Genomic DNA, 17,406 nt, shown 5'->3' with positions numbered 1-17,406 from the left:
CTGCCTCTTGGAACAGTGATTTGTCACTAACATTGGAAAACTCTTGGTATTATTTCTTCAAATACTACTTCTTCTTTTGGTATTCCAATTACACGTGTTACACCATTTCCTGTGGTCTCACAGCCCACAGTTCTTGGATGTTCTTTTTTCACTGTATGTTTCAGTTTGGGTAATTTCTTTTGGCCCATCTTCAAATTCACTGATTCTTTTCTCAACTGCATCAAGTCTACCAACAAAACATTTTCATTTCTGTTACTGGTTTTCACTTCTAGCACTTCTTTTAGCTTTTATCTCTCTGCTGACATTACCCAGATATTCACGCGTCGTCTACCTTTTCTTTTAGACCCTTTAACATATTGGACACAGTTATTTCAAATCCTCTGTTTGATAATTTTAACATCTGAGCCATAATCAATTTGATTCTAATGATTGCTTTGTCTCTTCAGACTTTTCTGGACATCCAGTATGCCTTGTGATCTTCTGTTGATAGACATCTTTATAGGGAAGTAGATATTAAAGCAAACAGGCCTTTTGAGTGAGTGTTTATGTTAATCTGGCCAGACGTGGAGCGTGTTTGACGTTTGTCATAGCTCAGAATTTTGTTGTACCAAAAACTTCACAGTCTTCTAATGTCCTTATTAAAATTGTTTATTAATTTTTTGATTAACTTGTTTGACCGTATCAGGTCTTAGTTGTGGCATATGAGATCCAGTTCCCCAAACAGGGATGAAACGCAGGCCCCCCGCATTGGCAGCTGTGTCTTGGCTACTGGACAACCAGGGAAACCCTAATGTCCTTATTTTTGTCTTTCCTCTTGGCTTTGGGACTTCCCTGTGTCCTGCTCCTTAAACAGAGTATATGTCTCATGCCTCCCACTCACATCCATGGTTATCATGCTGGAAGCTTAAATCCACAAGATGGAAAGGTGTGGGGGAGGGAAAGCTCTCTGATCTACTAAGTCTTGTAATTGGAGCACACAGTTGGTCAGGGGTGTACTCCACAAAGAGGGATGAACTCGTCTTGTAACTAGAGCACACAGTTGGTCAGGGTGTATTCCACAAAAAGGAATGAATTCCATGATCTTTCTGTCCCTCCTCCAGAGTAAGATCGCTCCCCACATCAAAAGCCTGCCAGAGACCACCCAGCATCAGCTATGACTACAAAGGAAGTAATGAGATCCCAGCAGACCCACCAACAAAGGGAAATGAAGCCAAATCACAAAAGAGTTATTTCAAAATATGAATAAGCAGGATGCCGACTTAGAAATGCAGTATTTGAGTAAATCTGAGAGGATACATCTTGTAAATGGCCACTTAACAGCACAAGGGAACCAAATCGGTTTTACTGGTGTGCTCAGCCAAGCTCAAACCTTTGAAGCACAAGGCACTTATGATGTAATAAATTCTTTACTTAAGTGAAAAAGTAAATATAACAAGCTTTCCTAGTACTCTGCTTTTAGAATCACAAATGAGATGCATGTTGAAGATAAATAAACGCTTTAACATGAGTGTCTTTTGTTGAGACGGTTTCTATTTCTTTCCCTACACACACATACTGGAAGGCTGTAGATATCTGAAGAAATATGTTAACTTATTTTAAAAATCATGTAGAGACTTCCCTGGTGGTCCAGTGGTTAAAAATCCACCTGGCAAAACAGGGGATGTGAGTTCAGCTCCTGGTCTGGGAAGATTTCACGTGCCACAGAGCAATTAAGCCCCTGTATCACAACTACTGAGCCTGCCTTCTAGAGCCCGTGCTTCACACAAGAGAAGCCACCACCCCGAGAAGCCCATGCCCACAACTCGAGAGTAGCCCCTGCTCGCTGCGAGCAGCGGTGAAGACCCAGCACAGCCAGAAGAAATCATTTAGCATATTTAATACTGTCATTTAGCCTTACCAGCATAGTGCTGTTTGCTAATTGAAAATTCACAAGATTCTCAGCCCTTCTGTCTTCACTAGGCAAAGTGTTTATCATCAGTGTCATGCGTGCCAACTTGCATTTGATAAGTATAATTGTGTTGGAGTAAAAATACCCTTTACTTTTTACTGTAATAATGCCATGACCTCATAAACTAGAAGGCATTTTAGGTTTCAGAGGGTTTGCTAATTTCATGTGTTCTTTCTGAATATAGTATTTAGGAAAGAAAGCTGTTCTATCCTTTTTCATTTCATTTCCTGTGAACCGAAGAGTATCACAGTGTTATGTATCTAATTTTCTTCCATCCCTGTCAGTGCAGCTATGACAGACTGTATTTTCCCCAGGGTGGTAGCTGCGATGTTTTCCATTCCTCACAATCTTCTAGAGTTGTGACTCTTATGTTCCCTCCCACCAGTCTGGGTGGACCATTACCAAGGCCTCGGCCGGCAGCGTCTGGTGGTGGTGATGCGGCATGGCTTCGGAGACTGGGTCTTACCAAGGTGTCGTGCTCTGTCCTGGTATTGTGGGACACTCACTTTGGGAGTCCAGCTGCCACGCCATGAGGAAGGTCAGATCAGCCAACATGGAGGGACACATGGAAAGGCCGTGTAGTGGGTGCTCCTGTGGACAGATGTGAAGTCCCAGCCAACAGCTAGCATCAGTGCCCAGACGTGGGTGTGACGAAGCCACAGATGTCCCGGCCTTGAGAGACCCCAGACACGATGAGCAGAGACAGGCCTTCCCACAGTGCATCCTGGATTCCAACCATGAGCATGGTGTTCAGTTCAGTTCAGTCACTCAGTCTTGTCCAATTCTTTGCGACCCCATGAATCGCAGCACGCCAGGCCTCCCTGTCCATCACCAGCTCCTGGAGTTCACTCAAACTCATGTCCATCGAGTCAGTGATGCCATCCAGCATCTCATCCTCTGTCATCCCCTTCTCCTCCTGCCCCCAATCCCTCCCAGTATCAGAGTCTTTTCCAATGAGTCAACTCTTCACATGAGGTGGCCAAAGTACTGGAGTTTCAGCTTTAGTGTCATTCCTTCTAAAGAAATCCCAGGGCTGATCTCCTTCAGAATGGACTGGTTGGATCTCCTTGCAGTCCAAGGGACTCTCAAGAGTCTTCTCCAACACCACAGTTCAAAAGCATCAATTCTTCGGCGCTCAGCCTTCTTCACAGTCCAACTCTCACATCCATACATGACCACAGGAAAAACCATAGCCTTGACTAGACGGACCTTTGTTGGCCAAAGTAATGTCTCTGCTTGTGAATATGCTATCTAGGTTGGTCATAACTTTCCTTCCAAGGAGTAAGCGTCTTTTAATTTCATGGCTGCAATCACCATCTGCAGTGATTTTGGAGCCCCCCAAAATAAGGTCGTTTTATGCCTAGAGGCGCAGGGTGGTTGGCTTTGCAGAAATGACTGGATCGGCACCCAAAATAAAAGGCAGAGGCTTCTCAGAAAACCAGGGGCAGGTGTGGTGTGTCAAACACTTTCACTGCAGAACCAGGCAGGGGGCATGGAGACTGCGAGTGTTTGAGGAGACCACACCAGCCTCCCTGAGGCAGCAGGACTCACCCCTTCTGTAGAAGTCTTGGGGCATTTCTCTGGGGAGGCTGGGGTTTGTACCTCGTATTTCTTGGCGCACGTCTAATGAGTCCACTTAGACTTGGGGGCCTCAACTTGCCAGTGTTCTGTGGTCCCTGCAGGGTCTGAAACCCTGCAGAAGGCTCAGGGTCATGTCTCCTCTGCCCTAGCACTGGAAACTCCACCCTCTGTGAGTTTAGACATGAAAGTGTGGCTGGGTCACACCGCAGGGATTCGGGGTCAGGCATGTTCTGGTCACTGCCCGGGATATGGTCCTTTTATCTCTGGAGCTTTGTAGTCAGATAAGCTCATTAAAATAAGAAAAGTTAGCCAGTAAGGGCTAGACTGGGGCTTCCATGGTGGGTCAGTGGTAAAGAATCCTCCTGCCAATGCAGGAGACACGGGTTACAGTCCATAGTGTCGCACAAGAGTCGGACACAGCTAAATAACAACACAATGACAACAAAGGCTAGACTATTACACAGTGACAATATGATATCTCTCTGACTTTACAAACCTTGCAAGCACAGTATATGGGTAAGGTCCTTAAACTCATGTGTGTGTGTGCACATGTATGGCCCCATTTATGCCTCGTAAAGGCCAGTTCCTGTGAGACTGTCGGTGGACATGAGCACAGGAAGGGCAGATAGAGGAGAGAGGGGAGAGCTGTCTTGGGCCCACAGACTTTCTCTCTGTTCCTCCTTTTTTTAAAAAAAATATTTTCACTTTATTTCTTTTTAAGTCTTTATTGAATTTGTTACATATTGCTTCTGCTTTTTGTTTTGGTTTTTTGGCCCCAAGGCATGTAGGATCTTAGCTCCCTGACCATGGATCAGACCTGCATCCTCTTCATTGGAAGGCAGAGTCTTGACCACTGGACTGCCAGGGAAGTCCCTCTGCTTTTCCTTTCATTGGTGTGTCTGCCCCTTTTGGAAGCAGTCTTTTTCAATAGTCTCGCCACCCTCTTCTCCACTCTCCATTGTAAGAAACAAGAAAAATCTTTTGGAGGAAAGTGCCTTTCTGGCGGAGGAATCAGAAACAACAGGCTAGTCTGAATGTCACTCTTCCCTGTTGCCCACCCCTTCCAGACAATTCCTTTTGCTGGGTCCCACCTTTGGGTCAGGTACAAACTGGCTGACCTCTGTCTTGCTTTTCTCATCACCTCCTAGAAGCCGAGGAGGAAAGGACACCGATGAATGGCGTGCATGCAGGGACCTGCCACCTTCCGTTCACTTAACGACAGCTTCACTGAGAGGATAGTCTGAACCCTGACAAGGGACCGTGGACCCCGGGGGGCCCGGGGTGGCAGCTCAGAGAGGCCCAGCCAGTCCAGGTCCTTCCCAGCCACCAGGAATGGTCAAGTTCAGCTAAGGGTTCCAACAATTCAGATGCCTGCTCTAAACACACACTTTTCCACTTTTGCAGTGTAAGTGATATATTATACACCTTAAATTTTTGTCAGTTATACCTCAATAAAGCTGGAAAAAGTGATAAACCTAAGACCACAGCCTCCCTGTAGACCCTCTGGCAGTTCTAAGTTACAGGGGCTTCAAACAAGGGCCCCAGGGCTCAGGTGTGACCTGCACCTCCAGCTATGCCCCCAAGGTCTGCTCCTCCTCCTGGAAGAATCTGGGACTTTGCAGAGGCCGTAACTGGGGGAAAGGAGTGCTTCCTCCATGTCATTTGATGACTCTCTTTGCTGTTGTTTCTGGAAGATGCTCCTGAAAGCTGACACGCAAAAGCTGGGCGCCGGTGGGGGTACGGGGTGGAAGCAAAGGAAGAGGGGAAGGAGAGAGAGGGAAAGAAGTAAGAGCGTCTTCTACAAAGAAGAAAGGTCACTGCAGCTATTTCCAGCGTGTAACATATTCCATTAGCTTTATTATGTGGAAGACATTAGCATTACGCACGGCGGGAAGGGACATTTTCATACAGAGCATCTTTTGCCAGCTTCAAAGATGAGAGCGAAATATGAAGATAATGGGATGATGTCTTTCTCTCCTCGGGGCTTTTGGGCTGGCAGAACAACAGGCTGGAAGGAGCATACTTATGTGGGCCAGAAGTGACCCTGGCAAGAAAAGGACATTTAGGCTCAGCCCTCGATTCTGTCGTCCCGGTTCTGACCCGCAGCCATGCTGCAGGACCACCTTTCTGGCCCCTCTGGGAGCCCCTTCAGGGCTCCACCAGGACCATCTCGAGCTAGGGGCCATTTTCACAATGGGGAGAAATGCTAACTTTCAGTTGGAAGTTGGTGAACATCACTATGAACTCATTTCCCACAAGCCCATGGATGACCCTGCTGGCCTGTCTGCCTGCCCTGGTGGGATCTAGGACCTGCCAGCCCCCAACCCCTGCCCCCGCCAGGTGACACTACTGGTAAAGAACTCGCCATTCAATGCAGGAGATGACAGGGACATGGGTTCGATTCCTGGGTCAGGAAGATCCCCTGGAGGAGGGCATGGCAACCCACTCGAGTATTCCTACCTGAAAAATCCCATGGACAGAGGAGTCTGGAGGGCTACAGTCCATGAAGTCACAAAGGGTCAGACACAACTGAAGTGACATAGCGTGTACGCATACACGCGCATACTTTCCACTAGGGGAAGAGGGTGGGGAGGGGAAGACCACCCAGCTGCCCATACTTCCTGAGCTGAAAGAGGATGTCCAGGACTCTGGGGAGAGGAGGTGGTGGGGACAAAAGTGGGTGCTACCTCAGGGATGGTGTGTGGGGATGACAGCGTCCTGTGTCCCCAGCAAAGCCACCTATGAGGGGAGGCCCTGGAGCGGAGGACCTCGATCTGTGGGTCCATGAACAGGACAAGCGGGCTCAGGGGGTTCCCGGTGCTCGGCCTCTATGGGAGTGTCCCCCCAGGCTACATCCCCCGGTGTTAGGGTGTCCATGTTTAAAGGAGTGTCACATGACTGTGGGGAAGCATGATGGACAGAGCCAGGGGGGCTGACTAAATGGATGTTAAAATATCACAAGGACGCTGCTCACCTACTTAAGGTACTAATGTCATTAAGACTTCGATAAAGAGGCCACTGAAAGAACTTCTTCAAAAAATAAGCCACTGACTTCTATGGGACAGAAGAAGACGTTGGGGGCAGTACTGCTGCAGTGGAAATGTCTGAGCATCCATGCTTTCTAGGACTTTTCTCTTAAGGTATCGTTACCTTCTGTTCATTTCTTTCCCCGACACGCCTGTTGGGCTATACTCATCTGCCTGTAATAAATAACTCTATTGCGAGCATTTAAATGGTGAGCAGGACTCCTCCTTGACAACAGCTTGTCAGCGAGGACTTTAACCATGTGTCTGTCTTATCTGTTCATGGACTGCCTCCAAGAAGGACTGAGGAAGCCTGACTGTCTCCTGAAGGCCAGTGGCCCCTTCTCATCCCGTTTCCCAGCTGTTTCCCAAGGTCTCAATGAATTCACTGTCCCCATCAGGGCATCGCCTCAGCTCAGGAACTCATTTCAGTTAAGGAGAGCGGGCGACTTGGGGAAGAGCTCTCTCATTCAGGCCCCTTGTTCCTGGACCTGCTCCCCTGTTTCTGTCTTCACACCAACCAGGCAGACAACTGGAGTGTGTTTACTAGACTCCTATTTAGGCCACAGACCACAAATAGCACACCCTGGAGATGCAGCTGACTGGACAGCGAGGCAGCCCCCCATCCGTCCACAGCCCATTGTGAGCTGAAACCCTTCTGCCACGATTTCTGACGACAGACTATCATTATAATTCTATCCTGGGAGCTAAGGGGAAGAGCTCTGAGTTTAGATAAATTTAGAAATATAGCTAAGCCCGATTCTGCTTGAAGCCTTCCCCTGGATTTTGAATTCTGTTAAGTTCCTGGGAAATAAAGTTAATCATCTTGCAGGTTCATAAAGGTTGTGCCAAGAGCACTTTTATGTCCTGCCGCCCGGGCCGTTCTTCAGTTTTATGGCTTGTGGGGCACCCGCGTTGTGCCTGGGATGTCCCATTTCTCTGCTGGGAGACAAGTGCAGCAGATGGGCTCTGGTGGGGGTCGAAGTCTTCGATTAGATGGCTGGGGTGTTTAGGGCACACCCGATCCTGTCCTGGCACCAAAGGGCTAAGTCCTCTGTCCTGAGTAAAGGCAGCCCTCCCTAGTCTCTTGGCTGGAGCCAGACAGCTCCTGTCTGCTGGGGAAGTGTTGCTATCTAGGGAAATAAACCCAGTCACTCTGGGTCTCCCTGGTCTCAGGGTGATGATATAACAGGGAAATTTCAGAAAGAACTGGCCTTTCTCATGAAAGGCTCTTATGCCAAGAATGGAGGCAAGTGGAACTTGTCTGCATTTAAACAGTCAGGTGCTTATCAGCTTGATGATAAACAGATGTAATATCCACGGGGCAGTATTTCCTTGTTACTGATATCAAGCGGCCTTGCAGCTGTCAGCACAGATGTGACAGACTCGGACAAAGCAGGGGGACCCACAGGTACATCTGGTTACAGCTCAGAACTCCTGAGTTACAGTCCTCTCTTCCTAGACTGTATTTCTTCAGATGCTGGTGAAGTGTGGGTCTGGTCTGATTCTCTGTGAATCCTGCATTCAGAGCCGGTCCCCACACCAATGAGGTGGGAGCCATGGAACAAAACAGCCAGAAATGCCCAGCACGTTTCCCTGATGGTCCCCCTTGCATATCAGGGTCACAGTGTGCCCGCACAGAGCTGTGAACACTGAGGGGTCCTCTGGGCCAAGAGAGGCCTCCTGGGAGGTGCTGGGCCCTGGTGATGCTGTAGGGGTGGGTTGTGGGGTCCTGGGGGTCAGACACCTAAGTCCGGGCCCAAGGGGCTCTGGGCTCCAGGTGGGGGGCACTTGCTATTCTGTGGGCTGCGGAGTCACTGAGGCCTGTGAGCTCGGGACCAGCCTGGGCCCATCCGCACATGGGGCCCCGAGAGGAGAGGCGCTGGAAACAGGGTCCTGAGCTGGGACAGCGAAGGCCTCAGAAAAGGGGCCATGAGATCAGGAATTGGGTGAAGGGGCTGACAGGAGAGTGGTGAGGACGAGGCTGGTACCCGGAGGGTGCGAGGAGTCAGAGCCCAGTGAATGCAGTGGACGGGAGGCAGACAGGGAGGCCTGGGCATCTGTGTGCTGTTTGCAACCTTGAACGTGGGCCAGTGCTGCATCTATCCACAGAGGAAAGAAAACACTCTCCGCTGGCATCCAGAGCACCCTGAGCACCTCCAGGTCTGGGCCTGGAAACAGATTCCAAACTCTCCTCCTGGACTGGTGATGGGAGCCGACCTGGGGCAGAGACAGCCCTCGGACCACGGAACCAAGCCACCTGCTCCTGCACCTGCTGCCGCAGATGAACACACGTGCCTCCAGAAGGCCAGGCTGCAGACGGCGCTTCCCTGCACCCGGGCCACCCGCCTCCCCGGGGAAGCCCCAGGACAGCTTTGGGAAGAGAGGCCACGCACCCTGAGGGGACCTGTCGCCCCGGGGGCTCCAGCCTCCTTCAGACTCCAGCGGGTCAGCCGAATTCTGGCCCCCCATGTCCTGATTTGAAATTCATGCATAATAAACTGACTTTGACAGTGAGCGGTCCTTGTGAGACACCTTCAGTTATCTGAAAACCAGCTTAAGGGTCAGAGCAATCAGGTGTATTCTCTGAGTTGGATCAGCACGCATTCCTGTGCGACGTGACGGGCACAGATGCACTCCCAGTGCCCCCGACGGGCGAGGCCCAGGACGTCTTACATGGACACGGAGGGCGCTGGACGAACATTCGTTGCTTATAAGCTCCACTGTGGTTCTGAAAGGCTGCCTGTCATTTCCAGAGGAATGCAAGGCACTTCATACACCTCTAAGGACCGGGCAAGATGATGCAGTCATCTCAGGAAGGCAGAGACTGATTTTAGAACTGAGTTCCAGGGGGAGGGTCTCAAGATGGACTTAACATGACTTCACTGTGCTTAGATTCCTGGGATTACCACAAAGTACTGCCAGTCTGTTCTCAGTACTTTCTCCCCTTTTAAAATATTTATCTATTTATTTTTATTTGTTTCGCTGCACTGGGTCTTAGCTGTGTCGTGTGGGATCAAACCAGGGATGGAACCCGGGTTCCCTGCATTGGGAGCGCAGAGTCTTAGCCACTGGACCATCAGGGAAGTCCCTATTCTCAGTATTGTGTGCCCGTAAACCTAGCCTGGAAGCTTCTGAGGCTCTTAGTGACCAAAACGGGACCACCAGAGACCCGGTCTGGTGGTGGGCAGTGCAGGCCTGGGACAGGGCAGAGGTCGTGGCAGGAGGGGGTGTGGTGAGGGCAGAATGTGGGTAGTGGGGAAGCTTTGGGGTTAAAGCTGGCTTTCAACACCTCACTCAGTTTGGATGGAAAGGGCAATTGCTGGGGCTTTGATACTATCCACCTGGGACTGAGATGAGCCAAAGTGGCCCCAGACCGTGGAGCTGCCTGAAGAACCCCAGCTGTGCCAGAGAGGGGATGGGAGGGGCCCAGGGCCACATTCATCACCTGCATGTCTCTGCCCCCAGTGCAGGGCCAGTTCTAAAGGACACTCTCCACCTGCACATCTTGCTGCGTCTTGCACCCCCTAAGCCATCTGCATCATATCACCTAAGAACTCCCTGCTTCTTTATCTTTCCTTTACTTTTAAAGCAGCTGGCCCCACGGCTCTCCCCGACCAGCTTGGGCTGGGCACACAGGGCTCCTTCGATCCCGCCCTTGTATGTGCATGGACATGACTGTGAGGCAAAAAGCTTAGACCCATGTAAACACAGGCTGCAGTTTTGTTTCAAGGACTCCTTCCTATTTATTTGTAATTTAAATAAAATTAAAGGTTAAGGATGAAGAATCCCCCATCTAAAAGGAGAGAAGGAAAAATAAGAACGAGGAGTGCTCCACACACGCTCTGCAGGTCACAGTACGTGCTGTGCTCAAGGTAATTTTCCAGCTCTAAATTCAGCATCCTCTAAAGCTCTGTGTCTGGGATTCATGCAACTCTCAAGCACCAGAAAATGCCAAAGCTCATCAAGGAAGCAAGAAAAGAGGAGCCCTGCTGAGAGCAGCAGCCCCAGCCCAACCCTGAGTCAGGGGCCGAGGTCCCGTCCTCTCGCTGCACCAATTCCTACGCCCGAGGTACCCGTGTAACGTCATCAGGACCTTTAACATCCACGTACAGCCGGCCTCCTGGGTGACGCAGCCCAGTGACGGGTCTTTCAGTGCAAAAGGCTAAATTCCACTAATGGCAACATCACAGCGTCAGAGATGTACCAACAATGGCCCTGATTGCCACTAGAGTCCACTCGGCGGACTTCACCGAGCAGTGAGTCATCACAATGGCCCCCAGATTTCTATGTCCTGCTGACGTCACTGTATCGTGAGTCCAGACACAGGAGGTACTGTCCAGTCCGTTCGTGCTACGGACTGTGAGATGGCTCAGTGGCCTAGCCACCCCTGTGGCTGGGCCTGGAGATGCCTGTGCTGAGACTGGCATCTGTCACAGACCAGGGCCCTCTTGGCTGAATGTGGCTGGACTGGACTCAGCCTTCACAAGCTGGGCCATGGAGGTCACGGGCCACTGCACGGAGGCGAGACCTCCTGAGACCACAGCTGTTTGGTTTGTTTATTTCTCAAGTTGTCACAGGACACATGCAGAGCCTCAATCTCAGAAGAGAGGTGAAAGAAAAGACCAGCCTTTTTAGAGGCTATGTCCTCAGAGCTTTCGACACACCATCCCAGAGTCCCAAAGCAAAAAGATCACGCATTCGGCAATGTAATCGGAGGTGAGCATGAGGCCAGAGGGAAGAATGTAACACCCGCTGTGCGCTTCACTCCAGGTTGCCGTGCACTGCAGGCGCTCTGCCCTTGGACAATCAACACACGGGGTTCTCTGCTCCGAACAAATAAGCACAAAATCAGGACACTAATTACTGAGACAGTACATATCCTATAACTGAAAAAAAAAAAATTCAGCTAACCCACTCCAGGGAACGGAACAGACAAGAGCGTTTGTTCATTTATCCACCAAAACAAGCTGAGATCAGTGACTCAACTCCAGCATGCATCCCAGAGGAAGAAAAATAGATCAGAAATCTGGTTTGTCTTGGCTGCACCGGATCATTAATATTTATAAAGAATTGTTTAGATCCAGAAGTTGCAAAACAGCTCTCGGAAGCTACAATCAGCATATTAAATATACATACAGAGATGGAGATAGCGACAGAGGAGGAGAGCTCGGGAAGGAGGGAGGAAGAGAGGGAGGGAGAGAGGAAGAGAGAGAAAGGGGTGGACGGGGAGGGGTGGAGGGGTGGATGGGGGGAGGGGTGGAGGGGGAGATACAGGTTAAAATATATCCGTCTGATATATTAGGCTATCTTTCTAGCCATGTTTTCACTCCACTTCTGCAAAGTCAACACCAATCCCGGGCCTGGTGGGACTCCTGCAGCCCCAGTAGTTCCTTTACCATAACCTTGGTGGTTGAGGGGAAGAGGTTGGTCTGTCCAAATCCTTCCCACCCCTTCTGCCTTCCTTCCCAGGTGGTCTGGTCACTCCTGCTTCTCCACACCTGTTGAGACTGGAAGGGGGTCTTGCCAGGTCCTTCCCTGTGACTCTAGAGGGTTCACGGCTTTAGTATTTAGTTACCAGTGCTTTGTTGCCTTGCTGAACCAGATGGTAGCTCTGTTAGAGGACCTGGGACTCTCATATATGAAACCGGGTCTTGTGCTAATTCCGAGTCTGCTAGAACTTACCAGTGCAGTCACCGGCGGTACTCTACTTCCTATAAATCAGAAGGCATTTGGGAATAACGAACTTGAGGACAAAAAAAGGGACATGGTGACATACATAAAGCATTAACTCCAGACCTGTGGATGATAATAAACCACAGCACTCAGTGCAGGGAGGACATAAGGGTCCAGTTTTACGTGATGCACCTGTTCCAAGCACACAGCTTTGAACAAACAAGAGCATTTCAAAAACCTGTCCTTGTTTGTGACAGGGTTTAGCTGGGAGAGCGTGGAAATGCCGGTCCCTCTGGTGAGATGAATGGCTAGAGATGGACAGGTGACAGCTCCTCAAAACACCTGCGGCATCTGCCAGTCAAGACTCTGCTGGAACCAAGCTCCTGGCTGATGTGGGGGTGGAGGGAGGTGAAAGGCCCCGTCTCCCTCCATCTGTCTCCAGCGACCCCCAGGGTGCAAAGCAGAAACCCACAGAGGCCCACAGTGCCTGACACATCTGCTCGCTTTCTTGTGGAAGGATTTTCTGCTCTGAGTTGACTATTCCAGAGCATTTTGCTTCTGGGTGGTGCCCTCTGACACCTGTTTTATTTCCCATCTTTATCCTTTGGTTTAAAACCCTCAGTTAACAGACCGACTGCAGCGTGGGTTCAAAAACCCTCAGTTAACAGACCGACTGCAGTGTGTGTTCAGGGCTCTTGGGCACTGCCCTGCCCTGCCCTCCCGGGTCCCTCAAATCACTTCTGTCTTTGTGGCTTCCTCCAGTGGGGCGCCCTCAGTCTATGACTGATGGAAGCCTCTCCTTGTGGGTAGCTCAGAGGATGGCACTGCCTCCAGGGGGCCCGAGGTGGGGGGTTTGTGTTGGCTCCCACAGACCTGAGTAGGGCGTGTGCCCAGAGTATTTGGTGGCTTGACTTGATCTTTGTCATGGCATACTCCTCCTGGTTGTGTCTGGACACCCTCAGGAGACACCACATTTGTAAGCCACGAGGTTCATCTTTAGGAAACGACCAAACAGAAAAATGGGTGTGCATGTGTTTGTATCAGACACACATGCGAGCCCCTCGAAGGGCCGGGCCTGGGGCTTTCCACCCGTTATTCACATGGCGGTGCCACTTCTCTGAGTCTGAATGAGGCTCTGATGGGCTTTGTTCTGTATGTCCCAGTGCACTTGACCACTCGCCCGAAGAGCCAGGACGAGTTCCAATTGGTGCCGGAAGGAATGGGAACTCAGATGACAGATAATCTAAGTTCCTCAATCAAGCCTTCAGTTTGCTAATTAAAAATATTCCTGTTGTAAGAGGAACACATTCTCTGCATAAGTAATTAAGGGAAGAGAGAAATACAGATTTCTGCTTCTGCTGATGCAACAAGTCTTCTGCGGAAGACAGCTACAGATTCTTTATGAAATATTAAATAATACTTTTAAGCACTGGTGCTATTCATAAAATTCATAATCTGGCTCTTAATTCCCTTTTCTCATTTAATTAATTATTGTTATAATAGTGCAGATAATAAAGGAAAGAAACATTTTGTGAAATGAAATGAAATCAGGACGTGATAGATGCTCAGTGTAGACAATGCCTGAGGCAGACACAGCGCACGGAGCCCTCAGGCTTCCCTTGGCTCCAGACTCAGGGCCTCTGGGTGGTGGGGGGACGGAAGGGTCTTCCAGCTCCAGTCTCAAGCTCGAACCTGCCACACAGGTGAAGGCACCTAGGTAAACGCCCAGTCCCTTCTAGAAGGGTTCTTTTCCTCACTGTAACACACTCTAAGCAAGTGGGGACGATGGATTTAGACATGAGAACTGTGCTTTTATTTTTTGTTTGCAGATAAAAGTCAAAGTTATACTGCGGTAGGGGAAGGAGGGGACTTCCCTGGTGGTCCAGTGGTTAAGACTCTGCGCTTCTACTTCAGGGGTGTGGGTTTCATCCCTGGCTGGGTAACCCGCATGTCTCATGGCCAAAAAATAAAATAAAAAAGTCTTAAAAAGTTATATTGCAGGAAATTTGATTTTGAGGGTTAGAAACATTGATATATGCATCATGTACCATACTTGCTACATCTCTGATTTCAGGAAATTATTTAATCCCTTGAAACTTCAGCTTTTTCACCTATAAAATGGGGATAATAAATTCCCAGCTTTCAGACTCATTGCAAAGATTAAATAAGACAAAGTGAGCACATCAACTAGGTCCTAGCATCGCTCAGCAAATTTGGGTTCCTCTCCACCCTCAACATCACTCAGAGCATCGGTTCCTTGGTGAACCCACCCAAACTACACATAACATTCTCCTCTCTCCTTGGTGCCTACGCTGGGGGCTGGATCAAATGATAAGCACTGGAGCAAATGAAGTTGTGGACAGATACTACACTTGGGCCTCCACGCCGAGTCCTCCACACTGTCAGTTCCAATTCGCTGCCTCTTCCGGGTGTGGCTCTGGGCCAGGCCCACTGCCAGCCAGGTCTTGCCTTGGGATGCCATCACCCTCCCTGATCCCATAGCCACCAAGCGATGTGAGGGCAGTGCCCTGTCACGGACTTCCCGAGAGAACATGCGTGTGCAACAGCTCAGACTATAGCAGCCTCAGGAGCGAGGGAGGCTTGTTCAAATGCAGGCTCCACACCCCACCCTGGTGGCTCTGATGGAGCAGGTCGGTGGAGCCAGACAACACGACTTTCTAACCCCGCTGAGGCTGTCGACACTGTTGGCCAGGACTGCCTGAGAAGGCAGGTGTAGGGTGTTTAACCCGGACAGGGACCTGGCAGGTACAGACGCTGCCCACCTCACTGATACTTTCTTACGGCCTTTTTCAAATCATAAAATCTGTTGGAGAAAAGACCCCACGTCTCCATCCAGCTGCCCCTTCATCCGGGGACTCAGGTGTGTGCTGACAATTCCCATTTCCAGTGTCTGCAGTTGGGCTTTAGAGTTAGGGGCAGAAGGCCTGGGGCCTCAGGGCTGGGCTGGAGCGCTGGGTGCCTGGGGCTGCCTGCCTCCCAGGCCCGCAGTGCCCGGGTCTCAGCCACAAGCTCCCATGGAACCATGTTCCTTGAGGGGCAATCCACGCTCACAGCACAAAGAGAAGAGGGGCTGAGAGCGGGGGACCTCGGAGCCCCTCCTCTTATTCCAAGAGTGAAGACAATCCCTCAGGCCTCCAAACACTTGCTCTTCACTCCAAGAATGTGGGCAGCACATTTGCTGTTAATAAATGATCAGAATCCTTTCCACTGAAGGTATTAAACATCCTGACTGGTCAGGCCTGGGTCTAGGAGGTTCTTAAGGTGTGAAGGATAACATTACTCTCTGAGAAAGTGAAAGTGAAGTCGCTCAGTCGTGTCTGACTCTTTGCAACCCCATGGACTGTAGCCTACTAGGCTCCTTTGTCCATGTGATTCTCCAGGCAAGAGTACTGGAGTGGGTTGCCATTTCCTTCTGCAGGAGATCTTCCCAACCTGAGAAGAAGGATCTAATGCCAGTCTCCACAATTGTGGCTGGATTTTTGTTGTATTTACCATCTTTCAGACAAAGATGCTATGCCTGCCTTGCCCTGCTCCAGAGACAGGCCTCCCCCAGGGTCAGGGAGAAGCGGAGATCAGGAACGACCTGGACCCTACCTCTGCTTACCCAGGGTTCACCCAGCCCCTGCTGGCAGGTGACACCAATGTCCACTTGCAGAGTAAAAATATTGGTCCCATTCTACAATTTGGCAATTAAAACACAGCTCTAGTGTGGAGGGCACCCTCTGCAGGGGATAGGGTGAGTCAGCAGGCCAGGACAGGAGGCTGGCCTGGATGTGTCAGGACTGAATGCAGAGGGCGCTGACGTCACACCCGGCTTCCCTTGGCTCCACCCTCCTGGACCTTCCTTCACCTGGTGGAACCCTCTTGCCTGTTTGTAACGCAGGAATCAGGGTGCTACTGACACGGAGTGGTGGGCTCTGAGCCTGAGGTCTTCTGGAGGCCCCATCTGCCCATGTGCCTTTGTCCAGGTCCCACTGTGTGTCCCAATCCTGGGCACAAGCAGCACCCATGGCCACTGCTTGGGCCCAGGAGCTCCCAGACTCACTCCACTCACCACCCCCAGGCCCCTGATGGCCGGGAGTCTAGTTCTACAGCCTGGGTTTGTGTACCCCAGAGTAGGGGCCTCTGGCGTGTATAGAACCAACTCACCAAAGAGATGCTCAGACAGACCCTCCAGGCCAAAGCTGGATGTGGAACAACCACTGGGCACAACTCTGGCCAAGTAGGACGGCTCCATCACCCTTCCCAACATCCGTCCATCCTCTGCGACCAAGATCTCAGAGCAGCGGCCGCACCACGCTCCCCTGGAAGGGCCTCTGGGGCCTCTTGGTTTCCTTGCTAAGAGGGGCTGCCCTTGGGGGCCACTAGTGGGTTCTCCTCTCCCTCCTCACTCCTTGTAGGATCAGGGAAGCGGGGTAGGGGACACAGGAGCACACAAAGGCACTCTCACCCAACACACTGAATTGGGACAGACAACAGCAAGAAGCAGTGAGAGGCCAGGGTCCTTCTCAAAGCAAGAGGAATGAACGTTTCCAGCATAAGGCCTGGGTGGACGGCCCCAGAGCCACGGACACTGGAGAGGGAGCCCCAGGTGCCCTGAGGACGCTGTGGGCTCTGGAGCAACAGAAGGGGCTGCCTTTCTCCCCATCTGGTGGGGATAACGCGTGAGGCTGAAACTCCCTCTTTAATTGACAAGTACATGTCTTCCTTTGATTAATAAGAATGGGAATATAGATAGTTTCTGAGTGACAGGAACACAGAGGAAGTATTTAAAACCTGGGCTCCATGAAGGCACAAGGAGAAGGTTGGCCATGAAAAAGGGCCAGGAACTGACTCTCTTAGAGCCTTGCCACTGGACAGAGGGCCCAGTTACTGGCCGAGACAGGCTGTTTGGGATGCGTGCACAGGCGCCATGCCACGGGACTCTATTTTATGTGTGAGCCTTTCACAGAGAAAACAGAACCCACTTTGCCTCTGTTCCAGTGCCCCAACGGACTCTCCCAACACAGGGTCGGTCCTGCTGGCACCCCACGAGTGTCTGCTCGGAGGCCCGGATCCCAACCTGCCGCTTCCCCCCCGGCCGCCCTCTGAGGATGAGCCCGGGTCTGCTGGGGTGAGGCTGGGCCCCTGAGACCAGGTTTCCCCCGCAGCAACCCC

The 17,406-nt window shown here is 50.8% G+C and overlaps 1 protein-coding gene across 3 annotated transcripts in view; it reads right to left on the bottom strand.

Annotated features, from left to right (window-relative positions):
• Nucleotides 1-17,406, bottom strand: part of SYNDIG1 (synapse differentiation inducing 1) — a 104,162-nt gene that overhangs the window by 15,781 nt on the left and 70,975 nt on the right.

This window comes from Bos taurus, chromosome 13 (genome assembly GCF_002263795.3).
Source record: "Bos taurus isolate L1 Dominette 01449 registration number 42190680 breed Hereford chromosome 13, ARS-UCD2.0, whole genome shotgun sequence".
In the NCBI taxonomy this organism is placed as follows: Eukaryota; Metazoa; Chordata; class Mammalia; order Artiodactyla; family Bovidae; genus Bos; species Bos taurus.
Note: the sequence above shows the minus strand (reverse complement) of the source record. Positions and strands in the feature narration are given on the sequence as shown.